At 39.1% G+C, this 19,426-nt stretch overlaps 1 pseudogene; it reads left to right on the top strand.

Annotated features, from left to right (window-relative positions):
• Positions 1-236: 236 nt before the first annotated feature.
• Positions 237-1,210, top strand: LOC714503 (chromosome 18 open reading frame 19-like; annotated as a pseudogene).
• Positions 1,211-19,426: the final 18,216 nt, after the last annotated feature.

The raw sequence follows: 19,426 nt of genomic DNA, 5'->3' as shown, positions 1-19,426 counted from the left end.
CCTAACCCCTAATAAAAGGGTATTAGAAGGTAGGGACTTTAGAAGGTAATGAGGCCATGAGAGTGAAGCCTGCATTATGGGATTAGTGTTTTTATATGAAGAGAGAACAGAGGAGAGATTCTCTCAATCAGATAGATTGATAGATAGATAGATAGATAGATAGATAGATAGATAGATAGATAGATAAACAGACAGACAGATAGACAGATATTAATAGATAGATAGAGGAGTCCCGCGGGTTCCGGCACCCGGACCCACACTCCGTCGGGGTGCTCTGCTGAGTAACACTGCCGTGGCATTCGAGGAGCTGTGGTCCAGCCTGCGCGGCGGGAAGCGGCGGCGGCGGCCCCAGCGTCCTAAGAGAAGCTGAAACCTATCAACACTCTTCAAAATGCAGTGGAATGTACCACGGACTGTATCTCGACTGGCACGCAGGACATGCTTGGAACCACATAATGCTGGTCTTTTTGGACGCTGTCAAAATGTAAAGGGACCTTTACTTTTGTACAATGCTGATTCCAAAGTGGTTTTGGTACAAGGCCTTCAAAAACAATGGTTGAATTTATCTGCTGCCCAGTGCGTTGCAAAGGAAAGGAGGCCGTTGGATGCTCATTCACCCCAACCAGGAGTCCTTCGCTATAAGCAAGGGAAGCAACATGTTTCATTCAAGAGGGTTTTTTCATCCAGTGCCACAGCTCAGGGAACTCCAGAAAAAAAGGAAGAGCCTGATCCTTTGCAAGACAAATCTATTAGTCTTTATCAACGATTCAAGAAGATATTTAGACAGTATGGAAAAGTTCTGATTCCAGTGCATCTAATAACTTCTGGTGTTTGGTTTGGAACATTTTATTATGCGGCCTTGAAAGGAGTGAATGTCGTTCCTTTTCTAGAACTCATTGGGTTACCTGACAGTGTGGTAAGCATCCTGAAAAACTCCCAGAGTGGAAATGCACTCACAGCATATGCCTTGTTTAAGATTGCAACACCTGCTCGGTACACCGTGACTTTGGAAGGAACATCCTTCACTGTGAAGTATCTGCGCAGTCATGGCTACATGTCCACGCCACCACCCATCAAGGAATATCTACAGGACAGGATGGAGGAGACAAAGGAGCTTATCACAGAGAAGATGGAAGAAACAAAAGACAGACTCACTGAAAAGTTACAAGAAACCAAAGAAAAGGTTTCCTTTAAGAAAAAAGTGGAATAAGGTGCCTTGTAGCATTATAGAAGTATAGCAGTATAGAAAATTCCTGCACTTTAACCCTTTGGAAACTATGGGCAAAGATACGTGTGTCTGATTTTTTTTTTTTTTTTTTTTGTTAGTTGTCTAAATATACAAGTTCTCTGAGGGTTAAAGAAGTAAAATACCTTTTTAAAGTTAAATATCACTAGAAAAATCAGTGTTATTACAAGGAAAGAAACGAACCCAGTGTAAGAATGTCCCATCAGTAGCAGTGTTAAGCAGTGGTGAACGTCTTAGAAGTCATACTTCTTTTTCAAGGTCTTCAGAACCACACTTATTTCTGTTTTGTTGCAGCTGTAATTGATGCACACTATAGGCAGACGACTCCTTGAATAACCAGTGTGACCCATAAAATAGGCTAATACTGGATCTTAATTTTTATGTCATTCATTAAGGTTTTAACTATATTCAGTATGTAATTTGGAGACAAACTAGCATCATCAAAACTGCCTGTGAATAAGAAGGTATTTAGTCTTTCTATAAAAACAGAATAGAGCAGTTACCTACCAGTTAAAATATCTTATATGAAGAAAATAGAATAAAGATTCAGTCATATATATGTAAATACGATGTATTGATTGTATGTAAATGAAAAATGGACCCTTTAAAAATTTTTTTTAAAAAAATAGATAGATAGATAGTTATAGATGTAGACATACATATAGATATCTCTCACCCGCCCTTAACCCCCTCTCTCTGCCGTGTGATGGTACAGCACAAAGTTGTCAATCTGTAAACTAGGAAGAGGATCCTCACCAGAAATCAGGCAGACCAGCCTCTTGATCTTGGACCTTACAACATCCAGAATTGCTAGCAGTAAATTTCTATTTTTTAAGCAAGACAGTCTATGGTATCTTGTTATAACAAGCTGACTAAAATAGGGTCATGTTCTGCCTTGGGACATTGGTGAATAGCTTTTATAAAAATAAATCAGTGAGTGTAAAATATAGCACTGAGAGCATTTTAAATTTTCTAGTATTCTTATCTTCTTTAATGAAAACAACATCAATTGAATTGAGCCCAACTTCATTCCACTCATTCATACTTACTCAGGCCGTCAATATATACATATTCTTCAATCAGACAAACTATGAAAGTTCTTTTTTTCTTTCCTCTAGTGTAATATCTCTCTTACAATGTTTATGAAAACACTTTTATACAAATATTCCTAGGATTAAAAAAAAAAAAAAAGACTTTCTCTTAAGTAAAATTTGGCCTGGAGGGAAAAATAAAATACAGTAGGTTAGAGCTGGAGATAATAAAACTTCTGAGCAAACTTTGAAGCTCCCTGTAATTTCTAACTACTATCCTGTTTAAAAATAAGTTCATGTTCTACCTTCTCTATAATAAAGGCTAATGCTCCTTTGAATTATCAATATATAATACAGCAAACTATCTTTCTGGTAAAGGGAGGGAGGAAAGGAGGAGATTGTGGACAATGAGTTACTCAAGGGAGCTTACTATAAGATTTTTATTTTTTAATATTTTCTTTTTAAAAATAATTTCAACTTTTATATTAGATTCAGGCAGTACATGTGCAGCTTTGTTATGTGGGAATATTGTGTGAAGGGTGAGAATGTATTTAGTTCAGATACTGTAAATTTTTTTTCATTATTGAATACTTTATCTTTTTACAGCAGTTTTGGGTTCATGGCAAAATTAAGAGTAAGGTAGAGAGGTTTCACATATACACCTTACCCCTATACATGTGAATCCTCCTCCATCATCAACATTCTCCACCACAGTGGTACATTGATTATAACTGATGATCTTGCATTGACACATCATAATCACCCAAAGTGTTTAATTTACATTAGGGTTTGCTCTTGGTGTTATACATTCTATATGTTTAGAAACATGTGTAATGACATGTATTTATATAGTACCATACTGAGTATTTTCACTCCCTAAAAATCTTCTATGCTTCACCTATTCATCCCCTCTCTCTCTTAATGCTTGGAAACCACTAATCATTTGTAGTATGCTATAAATTATATTTTATGGCTATAAGATTAAAGATGGCCATAAGGCCCACTCAAACATCTCTCAGAACCCATGCTATGTGACACTTAGCAATATGATATAACATGGCCTGGAGACTTTTAATCCTGGCCCAGGGATTACTAGGTATTTATAATGACAGCACTTAAAAACACTGCTGTCCTGGAGACAAGGCCACCTCAGCACAGATGCAACTTTTGTGAACCTTAAAACAAAGCTTACTCTTATAAGAATACCTTAAACTCCCTTTATGAAGCAAACACCTGTTAATAGACTGGACTGAATGTAAGCATAAGAAAGGGGGAAGAATTCTCTAAACTCTGAGAATGGTCTCCAGATGGAGACCCTCCCAGTCAAGCACTCTTCCAATCCCTGACTGGATATGTCCCAGCCTATGAGCCAGCTCTCACTGTCCATCTTGTAAGAGTACTCCCAGAATAAACATCAGATTCATCTTCAGTGAGAATTGGACTGAAGGAACATATCACCCCTGGGAGAGTTGGTTAACAGGGGCCACCCAAGACCCTAAACATGACATCTTTTTGCTATCACCATGGTTTTGCCTCTTTAAGAATGTAATGTTGTTGAAGTCATACAGCATGTAGCTTTTTTTAGTTTATATTCTTTCACTTGGTAATACTTATTTAATGTTTCTCCATGTTTCATGGCTTAAAAGCTCATTTCCTTTTAGAACTGAATAACATTCCATTGTCTAGATATGCTACAGTTGATTAACCAAATCACCTATTGAAGGACATCTTGGGATTCTAGGCTGAGGTAACCACATTAGAAAATATAAATAAAGTTGCTATAAATATCCATGTACAGGATTTTGTGTGGACATAATTTGTATTGCTAGGTTTTATGGTACAGTATGTTTAGTATTATAATAGACCATGAAATTCTCTTCGAAATCTGCTCTACAATTTTTCATTCCTACAAGCAATTAATGAGAGTTCTTGCTATTCCACATTCTTGTCAGCACTTGGTGTTGTCAGTGTTTTAGATTTTGGCCATTCTAGTAGGTGCATAGTGGTATCTTATGGTTGTTTTGATCTGCATTTCCATGATGACATATGTATTAGTCAGGGTTCTCTAGAGAGACAGAACTAATGGAATAGATTATATATGTATGTATGTGTGTGTGTGTGTGTGTGTGTGTGTGTGTATATATATAAAGGGGAGTTTATTATTAACTCACATGATCACAAGATCCCAAAATAGGCCATCTGCAGGCTGAGGAGCAAGGAGAGCCAGGAGCCAGTCCTAGTTCCAAAACTGAAGAACTTGGAGTCTGATGTTCAAGGGCGGAAGCATCCAGCACAAGAGAAAGATGTAGGCTGGGAGGCTAGAACAGTTTCTCTTTTCACATTTTTCTGCCTGCTTATATTCTAGCCATGCTGGCAGCTGATGAGATTGTGTCCACCCAGGTTAAGGGTGGTTCTGTCTTTTCCCATCCACTGAATCAAATGTTAATCTCCTTTGGCAATACCCTCACAGACACACCTAAGGTCAAATCCTTCAATCCAATCAAGTTGACACTCAGTATTAACTATCACAAGTCCACCCCTTGTCAACTTGAACCCATACACATCTCCTGAGATCATACATCATCTTCAAATAAAGAAAATAATAAGGTCATAATTACACCGAACATAATACAACTATGCTTTGTATAACCAGAAACGCACCAATCCCCAACCCAAATACTATTACATAAAGTTAACAATACTTAAATGCTGATGTGAAATCAATAAATCTTATGTAATATGGTAAAGGAGAAAGGAAATAAAATGAAGATATTTTCTTATTACAAGCATATACACACACAAACAAGTTTTTAACAAAAGAAAGAGGAAATACTCATGACAATTACAGTCCTTGTTTCTGCAGTTGGTCATGTGGTCGTAGCTGGTATAGATGATTACCCTCTTCTACTACCCATTCTATATTCCCTTTGCCTTCAGCAAGCATCTCAGCAGGTCATGGTTCTTTTCCTGGTTGAGTGATCCAAACCTTCATTCCTGAAGGGTCTGGGTTATTTGTGGTCCTGCCTGAATTAGGCCGTTGTAATTTCCCATTGACCTTAATCACAGGCCATGGTAATACTAAGAGACACCCTAATGGATCTCCTGTATTCCACACATACTCTTTCTTACCACCATTTTGTAGTAGTAGACTGATTTCATCTTGATAGTCTGGGTAAATCACCCTAGCCAACACTGTAACTCCTTTCTTGGCCTGTTGACTTAAAGGTGGGAGGAGCCCAAAGTGTCCAGGTGACAATCTTAACTCCCAGTTTAATGGAGTCATTATTGTGTCTGCTTAGTTCCTCCCTCTGGAACTAGGACCTCTAGGCCAGCAGAATGTAATGTCATGAGAACAGGAAGCAAAAATTTTGCTAGTGAAGTTGATGGTGGCACCATTCACAATCATTATGGGAGATGCAATACTGTTTTTAATTTACCATTTTTCTAGGTATAGGCAGCTCTAATGGCTTCCATTTGGGCTTACCCACCATAGTAGCCCTCACCATACCAGTCAGGGAGCCAATGTGGGGGTTCTGCCAGCTGCTAAGTATGTCTATGCCAATTATGCATTCCGGCACTGGGGAAATGGCCACAGGATGAGTCCAGGGACTCATTGTAAGTGAGACCTAAGCTAAAACTCCATTAAATACTTGACCTCCATAAGCTCTACTTTAACTGGAGGACCACAGTGATGTTTTGGGTTGCCTGGTATCAATGTCAAGTCAGAGTCAGTGTCCAGTAGTCCCCAAAATGTCTAATCATTTCCCTTTCCCCAAAGCACAGTTACTATGGTAAAAGGCCAGAAGTCTCCTTGGGGAAGGATGGCAGAAAGATTTACAGCATACTTGTTGCTAATGTAGTGGGGTCCTTCCTCAAGAGGACCCAGCCTTCCCTTCATTCAAGGGGTTCTGGGTCTGTAAACTGGCTCAAGTCTGAGAATTGATTGAGGGGCCATGATTCTTTGTTTCTGTAATTCAAATTATTCTTTTGTTCATTTGAACTAGAAGATTTCTGCTTATATAAATCAAGTGGGAATGCAGTAGGCATCTTATCAATTTCACTTCTAGGAACACCATGTTTAATTAGTTAATGTCAGAGCTCTACACAAATCAGACTATTCTGATTGCCACTTTCTGTCTGCCATCCATTACAGTAGCTACATGCACCTTGCCTTTGACTGTTGAGTGCTGCCACTTGGCCCCTGCTACCTCGGGATCCAATTATTCTCACTGTACTTAAATTTAGTAGTTGAGTGACTGTGGTTCCCACTGTTAGCTCTGACATACAGAGAAGAGCAATTGCAGGTTTCTTCAGAGATGCAGGTGCTGCCCTCACAAATCTATTTTGCAAGGCATTGGTCAAGGGTATATCTTCTGGACCCTCCCAGCTTAAATGAGTAGGTCTAAATGACTCTTATCAACTCCACCATCCCAATCTCCCTAAGCCTTTGAATACCTTTCTCAAATTAAACTAAGGTAGATCAGGTGTTTCCAGCTTGCTCACAGTGGGCCATTTTTACTCCGTATTTCAGCTAACCAAGCAAACCAGCCTTACATATCTGGGTTTGTTTTTGTTTTTCCAGTTCCTCCAGGTGTGATGTTAGATTGTTAATTTGAGATCTATCTTTTTTTAATGTAGAAATTTCATGCTATAAAGTTTCCTCTTTACACTACTTTTGCTGAATTCCAAAGATTTAGAAATTTTTTATCTCTGTTTTTATTTATTTCAAAGAACTTTTTTATTTCAGCCTCAATTTCCCTTTTTACCTAAAAGTCATTTAGGAGAAAGTTGTTTAATTTCCATGTAAACGTAATTGTGTAGTTCTGAGAGATCTTCTGGTATCTATTTCTACTTTTATTCCACTGTGATCCAATAGTATGGTTGGTATAATTTTGATTTTTTTGAATTTATTGAGATTTGCTTTAAGCCTGAGCATGTGATCAATCTTGGAGTATGTCCCAGGTGCAGATGAGAAGAGCATATATTCTGTGATTGATGAGTGGAGCATTCTGTAGATGTCTATGGGGTCCAACTGGTCATGTGTTTAACTTAAGTCCAAAATTTATTTTTTAGTTTTCTCACTCAGTGATCTCTCTAAGCTGTCAATGGATATTGAAGTCCCTTACTATGATTGTGTGACTGCCTAAGTCTTTTTATAGGTCTAGAAGTACTTGTTTTGTGAATCTAGGTGCTCCGTTGCTTGGTGCATATATATTGAAGATATTTATGTCTTCTTGTTGAATTGAACTGTTTATCATTATTTAATGTCTTTCTACGTCCTTTTTTTACTTTTGTTTGTTTAAATTCTGTTTTATCTGATATAAGCATAGTGATCCCTGGTGTTTTTTTATTTTCCATTTACATGATAGGTCTTTCTTCAACTCTTTACTTTGAGACTATGGCTGTTATTATGTGTGAGATTGGTCTCTTGAAGACAGCAGATGCAAATGAATGGGGCTCTTTTTCAATCTATCTTTCCACTCTATGCCTTCTAAGTAGAGTGTGTTTTTGTAGTAGTAGGTATCATTCTTGCAATTCCATGTTTAGAACTCCCTTAAGAATCTTTTGTAAGGCTGGTTTAGTAGTAAGGAATTTCATTAATGTCTGGAAAAGTATTTATTTCTCTTTCACTTATAAAGCTTAGTTTGGCAGGATATGAAATTCTTGCTTGGAATCTCATTTCTTTTTAAGAATGCTGAAAATAGGCCCCAGATCTCTCCTGGCTTGTAAGGTCTCTTCTCAGAAATCTGCTGTTAGCCTGATGGAGTTCCTTTTGTATATGATCTTATATTTTTCACTAGCTGCCTTTAAGACTTTTGCTTTAGAGTTGACCTTGTGTAGTCTGGTGACTGTATGCCATAGTGATGTACATTTTGTATAGTCTCTCACAGGTTTCTCTGGATTACTTGTATCTTGATGGCTACCTCTTTAGCAAAATTAAGAAAATTTTCTTGGCCGGGCGCGGTGGCTCAAGCCTGTAATCCCAGCACTTTGGGAGGCCGAGACGGGTGGATCACGAGGTCAGGAGATCGAGACCATCCTGGTGAACATGGTGTAACACCGTCTCTACTAAAAAATACAAAAAACTAGCCGGGCGAGGTGGCGGCGCCTGTAGTCCCAGCTACTCGGGAGGCTGAGGCAGGAGAATGGCGTGAACCCGGGAGGCGGAGCTTGCAGTGAGCTGAGATCCGGCCACTGCAACTCCAGCCCGGGAGACAGAGCGAGACTCCGTCTCAAAAAAAAAAAAAAAAAGAAAATTTTCTTGAATTATTACCTCAATTTTTTTCCAGGTCATTTCTTTTTCTCTGTCTCTCTCAGGAATGGCAATAATTTATAATTCCATATTTCTTGAAGACTTGTTAATTTTATATACTCTTTTTTTTTTCTTTTTTTGAGACAGAGTCTCACTCTGTCACCCAGGTTGGAGTGCAGTGGTGCGATCTCATCTCACTGCAAGCTCCACCTCCTGGGTTCATGCCATTCTCCTCCCTCAGCCTCCCAAGTAGCTTGTACTACAGGTGCCCGCCACCATGACCAGCTATTTTTTTTTGTATTTTTAGTAGAGACGAGGTTTCACCATGTTAGCCAGGATGGTTTTGATCTTCTGACCTCATGATACACCCGCCTCGGCCTCCCAAAATGCTGGGATTACAGGCATGAGCCACCATGCCTGGCCTTATATTCTCTTTTCTTTATTTTTGTCTGTCTCAGTTAGCTTGAAAAACTGATGTTCAAGCTTGAGATTCTTTCTTCTGCTTGGTTCAACCTATTGATAAAACTTTCAATTATATTTTGAAATTCTTTAAGTGAATTTTTTATTTTAAATTCCAGAAGCTGTGCTCTAACATCCTTTTAGGATATTTATCTCTTTCTTTATTTCCTGGATTGCTTTAGATGCCTCTTTGTTTTTATTTTCAATCTTGTCTTGGATCTCACTGAGCTTCTTTGCAATTCATGCTTTGAATTGTTTATCTGTCATGTCTGAGTCCATTTTGGATAGGGATCCTTGCTGTAGAAATAGTGTGATCCTTTGTGGTGTCATGACATTCATATTTTTAATGGTGCCTGAATACTTACATTGGTTCCTTCTCATCCAGAAATGTTGGCATTTCTCAGTTTGTAAAATTATTTTTGGACAGGTGGGATTTTTTCTTTTTTTTCTTTTTCTTATATTATTATTTTTTCTTCTTTCCCTTTTTCTTCTCCCCTCTGAGGGGTCTGATGGTAGAGAATGCTTGGTAAGGTCTTTTGGCTTTGCTTCTATAGCCTTATTCACTTTTGTCACCAGGTTTTATACTGGGCTATGCAATTCAACCAACAAGCCAGTAGATGAGACTTATGGCTAAGATGCAGCTGAATATATACTTAATTCTTATTTACTGGGATAATCTCTAAGATTCCTCAGGCAATAGTCTGATTTATGGAGTGCGCAGTAAGTGGTCTGAGCTGCATTCTTAGCCCTGGAGGGTCAGGGGCAAGATGGGCAGGACTGGACCAAGCAGGTTTACCTACAAGGTCTCTAAAGGCAGGCACAAGTACCAACACAAAGAGAAAATCTAGAGAATGACTTCCAAGTACCCAGAGGTTTGCATAGGTATGGAGCTTGGAAAGCTCCTCACTGCCAAGTTCTCTGCACAGGGATGGAGGGCAGCCTAAGCTCCTAATCCAGGAGAGTGGGTGCTCCAGATGCCTGGATGTCTGCCTTGGCTTAGCATGGAGTTGAGGAGGGCTCTCTGTGCCAGGGTCTCTCCACAGCAATGGTGGGAAGGTTCAGGCTGCTGTTCCAAGCAAGTGGGTGCCCCTAATGCCTGGAGATATGCCTGGGCATGGACTCTGGCTGCTGATCTAGGCAAGCAGGTGCTCTGAATGCCTGGACATCTGCCTGGGCATGAAGCACAGAGGGTTCCCCTTCACCCAGATCTATGCACAGGAATGGTACCCGAGATTGCAAATCTGGGCAAATAGGTGCTTTGAATGCCTGCAGATCTGCCTAGGCATGAAGCAAAGGGCCCTCCTGCACCATGATTAATGCCAGGAAGGGTGGGGCAGCCCAGGCTGTTGGGTCAGGCAAGTCGTTGTCCTAAATGCCTGGATCTATGCCTGTGGATGGAGTTGAGAGGGCCCCACTGCACCATAATCTCAGGGGAACAGTCTGAGGCATCCAGCAATGACACCTACAGACCAGTTCCAGGTTGTCAAGTTTGTCCTGGGCTGCAAGTCTCATAATTCAGAAGAAACTGCAGCTGTAGCAGCTCTCCTCCTGCTCCAGGCCTATGATGAGAGAGAACACAATTCCACTTCCCACTGCTGGGGCACTTTCCAGAGTTCTGGCTGTAGGGGTCCATACCCAACTCTAGAGCAGGCATTTCAATTTCTGGCCTGAAACTAAAATGCCTGTGCAGGCACACTGCCAACTCACCAAGGAAATGGCTGACTTTATGTTCTCCCAGATTTAAAATGGTGTCCTACTCTGGGTTCTGGGTCTGGGAGAATGACTGCAGCTTTTTCTGTTAACTTTCTTTACAGCATCTCCAAGTCTCTCCTCAAGTTAGCTCTAGGGCTGGAGAGAAACAAAGTGCTCTCCCTCAACCTGGGTTGTTCAGATGCCCAATGAAAAGACGAGTCACAGAGGGAAGTTCTCTGCCTCTCGCGTACTGGGGTTTCACTCATTTGTATCAGCTGGACTACATCACGAGGGCTGTTTGCCCATGTTCTGCTCCCTAAGATACTCCGAGATATCCTTCCCAATTTCAGTGGATTTCCATTTTTCTTCTTCAAAAAAATTCAGTTTATCTTTATGCACTATCTTGCTATTTCCAAGTAGCTGAGCCATGCTAAAAGTCTCTGCCATCTTGAAAACAAACAAACAAACAAAAAAACATTGTTTTTATAGCTGGACATAATATATCAGGTAAAAAGAACTGCTGTAAATAGACCTTTAGTAATGTGTGGGGTGAGGATTTCTATAGTCCCACAAGTGTTCTATAGTCCTACGATAGGATCTCAGTCGTTTAGTAAGCCCATGTCCTGGACTGTGAATTTCACAAGTGTGTCTCAGATTTTTCCTGCCTTAGGTGGAACAGGATAGCTATAATGAGCTGGAATTGGAGCTGGAATTGGGTATTTCCCTCCTCTTACTTAGAAAGCTAGAGCTCACTAGAGTTGGATATTTCTTTTCTTGTTTTCTTCTTTTTTTTTTTTTTTTTTTTGAGACAGAGTCTCTCTCTATTGCCCAGACTGGAGTGCAGTGGCACGATCTTGGCTCACTGCAAGCTCTGCCTCCCGGGTTCACGCCATTCTCCTGTCTCAGTCTCCCAAGTAGCTGGGACTACAGACGCCTGCCACCACGCCCAGCTAATTTTGTTTTTGTATTTTTAGTAGAGACGGGGCTTCATCGTGTTAGCCAGGATGGTCTCGATCTCCTGACCTCATAATCCGCCCGCCTTGGCCTCCCAAAGTGCTGAGATTACAGTCGTGAGCCACCGCGCCCAGCCGAGTTGGATATTTCTATCTCCCAGGTCAGCTGGGCTCTGATAACAAACACCACAGAAGGTTAGGATCTGGTTAACCAGTTTCTGCTGGGGGCACACCTTGTTAAAAAGAACAGACTACTGTAGCATATTTCAAAATATTTTCTTTTCTTGGCCTCCTGATAGAAGGATGAGGAGGCTTTTCTCCAGTCTTTAGTGTGAGAATATAGTTGAGCCACTGGAGCTAAATCTCAAAATATTGGAGCCCCCCTCCTATTCTTGGGCCGCTCTTGAGTTTTTACCTCTCACAGTTGTCTATACTGAACTTTCAGGAATTTACCATTACAGTTCAAGTTTACCTATCTGTGGTAGTTTCAGATCACGAGTCTTTGCTCTGGTAAACAATAGCTCCCAGTATTTGCCCATCTGTCTTTCCAATCTTGGGAACAGCAGTTTGTCCGTGTCCTCCATTCTCTTTCAGATCTAAGAAAAGTTGGTGATTTTTCAGTCTGTTTATCTTTTTACCTGTTGTGAGGACAGAGTGACAGCTTCCAGGCTTCTTACATGTGGAACCAGAAACCAGCAGTCCCATGTGACAAGGTTTACATAATAATCTTAAGAGAGAATTTTTCCTAACTCTATTTCTACAAATGTCCAAGTAGATGTTAATTATTTATGATAAATAAGATTTTTGATCAAATGATTTGGAGAAATACTGAGTTAAAGAAAAATCAAACAATTTTTTTTAACTTTAGTACTTCTTAGAACCTTTGTTGTAAATCTCCAAGATTACAATTTACTCTGCAGGATTTTCCCAAACCTTTTCAAATATTGAACACTTTTTAACCTAGAAAAACAACTGGGTGTGTTTACACACTCAATACCATTATTTCCTAAAGTGCAGCTCCCAGAGCAGCTACTTCAGCATCAACATCTGGGGACTTGTCAGAAATGCAGATTCTTGGGCCTCACCCCACAGTACTGAACCAGAAACTCTGAGGGTGGGCCCAAAGTCCCTGTTTGACCCTATCTATCAGGTGAATCTAATGCATGCTGAAGTTTGAGAGGCATTGCTCTATTTCATGTGTGACTTGAGTAGTCCTTACCTAATATGATTAGGCTTTGTGTCCCCACCTGAATCTCATCTTGAATTGTAATCCTCAGATGTTGAGGGAGGAACGTGGTGAGAGATTATTGGATCATGGGGGCGGTTCCCCCGTGCTATTCTCGTGATAGTGAGTTCTCACGAGATCTGATGGTTTATAAGTGTTTGGCAAGTTCTTATTTGCTCATTCTTCTCTCACTTGCCACCATACAAAGAAAAGGCCTTGCTTCACCCTTCACCTTCTCTCATGATTGTAAGTCCTGAGGCCTGCCAGCCATGTGGAACTGTGAGTCTCTTAAACTTCTTTCTTTTATAAATTACCCAGTTTGGGGTATTATGTAGAAATGTGAGAACAGACTGATACACTGCCTATGCTTTCTTTTAGAACAGATATTTACTGAAAGAAATATTTTTAAAGAGTAAGTGAATTAACATCGGGAACTGTGTAACCATTGACACTGGAAACACGATTTCTCCCTGTGGAGTTGTAAATGATTGGTTTAGAGTAATTAAAGAGACATGAACAACGTTTAATGGCTCTCAAATACTTTACTAAAGACATTGACTCTAAAATCAAAGGTGTTTAATTGATAGGAAAAATATAGATATTTTTCCACTCTCCAGTCTGTCAGTCTTGTAATTTACAGCATAAGAAATTTCTTTTCAAATGAACGTCAAGGAAGTAAATGTGCTAAACGTTAACATCTGTTCTGAAGTAATTCGTCAGCGTTGCCATACACAGATGAGGTGAAACTTCCTTAAATGCCCATTTAAGTCACTTAGGGTTGCATGTGTTAGTAATATATGTTAAGTACTTGACAACTTGTGTAGTTTGCAGGGAAATTCTAAAATCCCACTGAATATGGTAGTATATCACAGCTTTGTAATTATAAATAAAAACATGCAATATCAAAAGGTTTACTTCATACGCTTATGCATAAGTGTGTGTTTGTGTGTGTCTGGAGATGGTATTAGTTCTTATCTGTATTGCGTGGAAAGAGGCAATAACAAAGTTTGGATTGACCGACTGTAGCTTATCTAGATGGGCCAATGACCAGATAGGATATTTGCTAGCACTGAAATAAATATATATGGGATGCATGTGCAGAATGTGCAGGTTTGCTACATAGTTATACGTGTGCCATGGTGGTTTGCTGCACCTAGTGACCCATCCTCTAATTTCCCTCCCCTCACCCCCCAAACGGTCCTGTTTTGTGTTGTTCCCCTCTGTGTCCAAGTGTTCTCAATGTTCAGCTCCCCCGTATGAGTGAGAAGATGCAGTGTTTGGTTTTCTGTTCCTGTGTTAGTTTGCTGAGGAGGATGGCTTCCAGCTTCATCCATGTCCCTGCAAAGGACATGATCTCATTCCTTTGTATGGCTGCTAGCACTTAGATATTTTTGTCAAGGAAATACCCATTATAGTAATCTGTTGTGCCATTTTAGTAAGAGATAATTCTGTTGCAGTTAGTGAGATTATATAGGTCAGCAGAGTGTTCATAATTAAGGATTTAAGCCCTGAGCTAAATAAACCAAGACCAGTTCTCCGTGAATAGATTACTTATTTAACCAGCGGTTTTGGTTTGCTTGCTGTTTTAACTACATTGAAAGCTTAATGCATTTTGGTGTGGAAGAGGGTCTGATATAAGACACAGTAGTCTTATATTTCTACTAGTCTTTTACCAAAATTACTTCCCCCATAATTCAGCCGGGTTATTTCAGCTCAAACAATGGGCCTATGAAGCCAAGTAGCACATAAGTAAAGGAACTTAAAAAAAATTCCATCAGTGTCAAAAGGCATGCAATTCTCTTTTATATTAATTACTTATGTTTTAATATGGAAAGTTACATAAAGTCAGCTAAGCTATTAGTAGCCATTCACTCATGAGCTGCTTATTGCTATTAACTTTTCTTAGTAAAAATTATTAGCTAAGGCCGGGTGCTGTGGCAAATGCCTATAATCCCAGCACTTTGGGAGGCCGAGGCAGGCGGATCATGAGGTCAGGAGATCGAGACCACCCTGGCTAACATGGTGAAACCCCGTCTCTACTATAAATACTGTAGTCCCAGCTATTTGGGAAGCTGAGGCAGAAGAATGGCCTGAACACGGGAGGCGGAGCTTGCAGTGAGTCAAGATTGAGCCAATGCACTCCAGCCTGGGCAACAAAGTGAAACTCCTCAAAAAAAATTTTTTTTAGCTAACTTTCACTTTTCACTTTCAGACTAGCCATGTACAAAAATAATTTTTTTATTTTACTAATTAGTTTATCCTCAAAATAACTGGGCTTATACACACCGTCAGTTGAAAAATGTGATAAAGCATTTTTAAGTCCTCATAAATGTCCAGCATTTAGTGGGACTGATGCTTGCTGCATCTTCTCAAACATCAGTATGTACCGCTCCAGGGAAACATGAAGATCTGAGACTACTACTTTAGTAAAACTGGGGAAAAAAATCTACTGATTATTTCCTATGCATGATTAATTTATTTGCTTTACCCATAAGATTTTTGGATAGCAAGATTGAAAGAGAAAATCAAAAGCTGCGTGTGTGTGTGTATGCATTTGATCTTCTGCCATCTCATGGGATTTGTCTTAGTTCTCATGTCAGAGCTCTTTAGGGAATTGGGTAGGGTAGAAATAGTAGGTGATAGTTAAAGGTTTCTTGAGCTTAAAAAAAAAAAAACTCGAATAAGCTGAAAGTAGAATTTTCAAACAACTAGAAATTGTCCTTACCTAGACTTTGGTGGTATGAAGAAAGCTTTAGCTGAGAGAAGCAAAAGTGGACCAATCCAAGAAAGTTGAGATTCTTCAGGGTGTGGGTCTTGGGATGTTCTCTGTGCATGGTGGCGACAAAGCCCTCATCAGCAAATAATGCTGCATATTGAAGCATGCTGTGGTACAGACTGTACACTACACTTTTCAAACTAAAAAGCAGATTAAAAGATTACTGTGGGAAAGTTTGTAGCTAGCAGAGTATGATTGACATCTTTGGTAAGCATTAGTGCTATATGCCAAATGCAGTTGGTTTTCTTCCTGAGTACAGGGTAGGATTTTATTTCGCTCCCTTTCTTGTGCTCATGTGACTTGGTTTGGACAATGTTTAATACGAAAGGAAGTGTATGTCACTTTCTCATGGATGCTTTTAGATTTGGTGAGAGACTCAATGTGCTTTTTGTTTCCCTCTGCTGAGGTGCCTGGAAACCGTCCAGCAGCCTGGGTCCTACAGTGTTCACCATGCAGATCAAAGCCCTCCAATTGGCCTGAAATGAACATGTAGAATGAGGAAAAAAAAAAAAAAAAAGCTATAGAGTTTCTGGGGTTTGTTGCTACCACAGCATAATCTGACTAATAAAAATCCTTGGGCAGTGCCCTCAACGCATTTGAAGACAAGCTGTTTTTAAAAATTGATACATAATTTTATACATACTTATGGGGTATATATGATATTCTGTTATGTTCATAGAATGTGTAATTGTCAGGTGAGGGTATGTGGGATATCCATCACCTCAAGTATTTATTATTTCTTTGTGTCAGAAACATTTTAATTCCTCACTTCTAGTTATTTTGAAATACACAATACATTGTTGTTAACTATAGTCACCATACTCTGTTATCAAATATTAGAATTTATTCATTTTAACTGTATGTTTATACCCATTAACCAACCTCTCTTCATCCCATCTACCCCCGTCCACATACACTTCTCAGAATTTGGTATCTATTATTTCACTTTCTGTCTTCATGAGATGAACTTCATTATCTTTTGAGTGAGAACATGTGATATTTGTCTTTCTGTGTCTGACTTATTTCACTTAAAGTAATGGCCTTACTTCCACCCTTGTTGCTACAAATTACATGATTTTATCCTTGTTTATGGCCAAATAGTAGTCCTTTGTATAAATTAATAGACCACAGTTTTAAATCCAATTGTCCATTAATGGACACTAGATTGATTCCATATCTTAGTTATTGTGAATAATGCTGCAATAAACATGTGAGTGCAGGTATCTTTTTGATATACTAATTTATTTTCCTTTGGATTAATACCAGTAATGGGGTTGCTGGAGCATACGGTAGTTCTGTTTTTATTTATTTATTTTTTTGGAGAAATCTCCATACTGTTTTCCATAGCAGCTTTATGAATTTACAAACCCACTGATAGCTTAAATTCTTACCCACTGATAGCTAAATCCTTACCAGTGTTTGCTAAATTTTTTGATTTTCAAAAATAGCCATTCTAACGGGGCTATTAAAATATCTCATTGTGGTTTCGATTTGAATATCTCTGAGTAGTGATATTGAGCATTATTTTTCCTATACCTGTTGGCCATTTGTATGTCTTTTGAGATGTGCCTATACAGATCCTTTGTTCATTTTTAAATGGGATTATTTGTTTTTTGCTGTTGTTTGATTTCCTCATATATTCTGGATATTAGTCCCCTGTCAAGTGAATAGTTTGCAAATATTTTCTCTCATTGAACACGATGTCTCCTTATTCTGTTGATTGTTTCCTTTGCTGAGCAGAAGCTTTTCAGTTTAATATGTCCAATTTGTCTATTTTTGTTTTTCTTCCCTGTGTTTTTGAGGTCTAATCCATGAAACATTTGCCTAGACCAATGTCTTGAAGTGTTTCCTCCATATTTTCTTCTAGTAGTTTTATAGTTTTGGGTCTTACATTTAAGTCTTTAACTGATGCTGAGTTGATTTTGTGTATGATGAGAGATGGGGTCCAGTTTCATTCTTTTGCATGTCAGTATCCAATTTTCCCAGCACCATGTATTTGAGAGTGTCCTTTCCCCAGTGTATGTTCTTGGAACCTTTATGAAGATCATTTGGTAGCAAAAGAATTCAAGGAAATGACGGTATACCTATAGATTAAGAGTATGACTCTTCTTTTAGAATTTTTTGTGACATATGGAACCCTACAGAAAGGGGGAGCCCCAATGGTACCCAAAGTTGAAATTCTTACATTGGGAGAGGCTTTGCTGTAATTTCAGTATAAAATATGTTTTAGGCTTGTACACTAAGATTACCACCTGTTACATATACTTTGTGTCTGGAATCTCTGCAGCCCAGTGGACTAGACCTGCTCCATCAACTAACTTGTTTACTTTGACTTATTTATTTTAATTTTTATTTACTTATTTTTTTTGGACACAGAGTCTTGCTCTGTCGCCCAGGCTGGAGTGCAGTGGCGTGATCTCGGTTTACTGCAACCTCCGCCTCCCAGGTCAAGCAATTCTCTCCCTCAGCCTCCTAAGTAGCTGGGATTACAGGTGCATGCCACCACACCGGGTTAATTTTTGTAGTTTTAGTAGAGACAGGGTTTCACCATCTTGGCCATGCTGATCTTGAACTCCTGACCTCATGATCCACCCGCCTCAGCCTCCCAAAGTGCTGGGATTACAGGTGTAAGCCACCATGCCCAGCCTACTTTGGCTTTTAAGATGAAAACTTCAGCTAATACTCCATGCCCTGCTCCTCAGAAGAGCTATTGTATTGATTGTATAAGTAAATATAACACTAGAAATAAGATCACTAAATTATTGAATGTATAAAATGTGCCAAAATCAATATGTTAAGCAGTTTACATGGATTTTCACATATGTTCCTTTCCATAAATCTGTGAGGGAGATACTAACCTCATTTACCATTTCAGAAACTTGGACATTATAAATGTTTAAAACTAGCCCCAAGCCACACAGCTTGCAGGTGGCAGAGCCAGAATGACAGCCCAGGTCTTCTTGATGCCAGTGCCATTGCTCTATGTAGCCCTCATTAATCACCTCTCACCTGGGTTACTGGAACAATTTTCTAACTTCTGCTTCTGCTTCTCTGATTTTCTTCTTTATCCCTCCTATTCTAGATAGAATGACGAATAAATACTATAAATATGACCTTGTAAATTCTTTTACTAAAATTGTACTGGCTTCCAACTGCTTTTTACATAAAATATAAACTCCTCATTGTGCCACAGAAGGCCCTCAAGGACAAGGGCCCCATCTCCTTCTCCACCTAAATTTTCCGCCACTTCTTTCTATTTTATGTTCTTCTAATAGTAGAGCACCTTTGCTCTATTAATGCTACTGATGGTCACCTTGCTTTATACAGTGTCTTCCACATGCAATGCTGGGGAAGATCTTTCGGGGAAAATCCATATACCTTTATGCCTAAATCCAACAATAATTTAACAAGACAGCATAGGTGTAACTGTTCCATGGAAACTTCTGCAATATTCCCATCTGGATTATAGGTTTCTGTTCTCCCATGGAACTTTATGCAGGTCCTTATCACTGTATACATAATTTTATGATTTAGATATATGAGCCCTGAAATCAGAGAAACCCTTGGGTTTAAATATCAGCTCTGACACTCTTTAGTTAAATATACTTTCAACAGTTATTTAACCTCTCAGTTTCATAGTTGGTAAAAATAAGCATAGAGCTTCCTGTACAAAATTTTTATTTTATTATGTTTGTATTAAATAATGAGTTTAATGTAATGCCTTAGTATAGTCAGAGTTCAATAAAATATTTGTTGATATTTGTATTTCAATCACCACATTATAATATGAT

This window comes from Macaca mulatta, chromosome 4, assembly GCF_049350105.2.
Source record: "Macaca mulatta isolate MMU2019108-1 chromosome 4, T2T-MMU8v2.0, whole genome shotgun sequence".
Lineage (NCBI taxonomy): Eukaryota > Metazoa > Chordata > Mammalia > Primates > Cercopithecidae > Macaca > Macaca mulatta.
The sequence above is the reverse complement of the archived record's forward strand: the minus strand, read 5'-3'. Positions and strand labels throughout refer to the sequence as shown.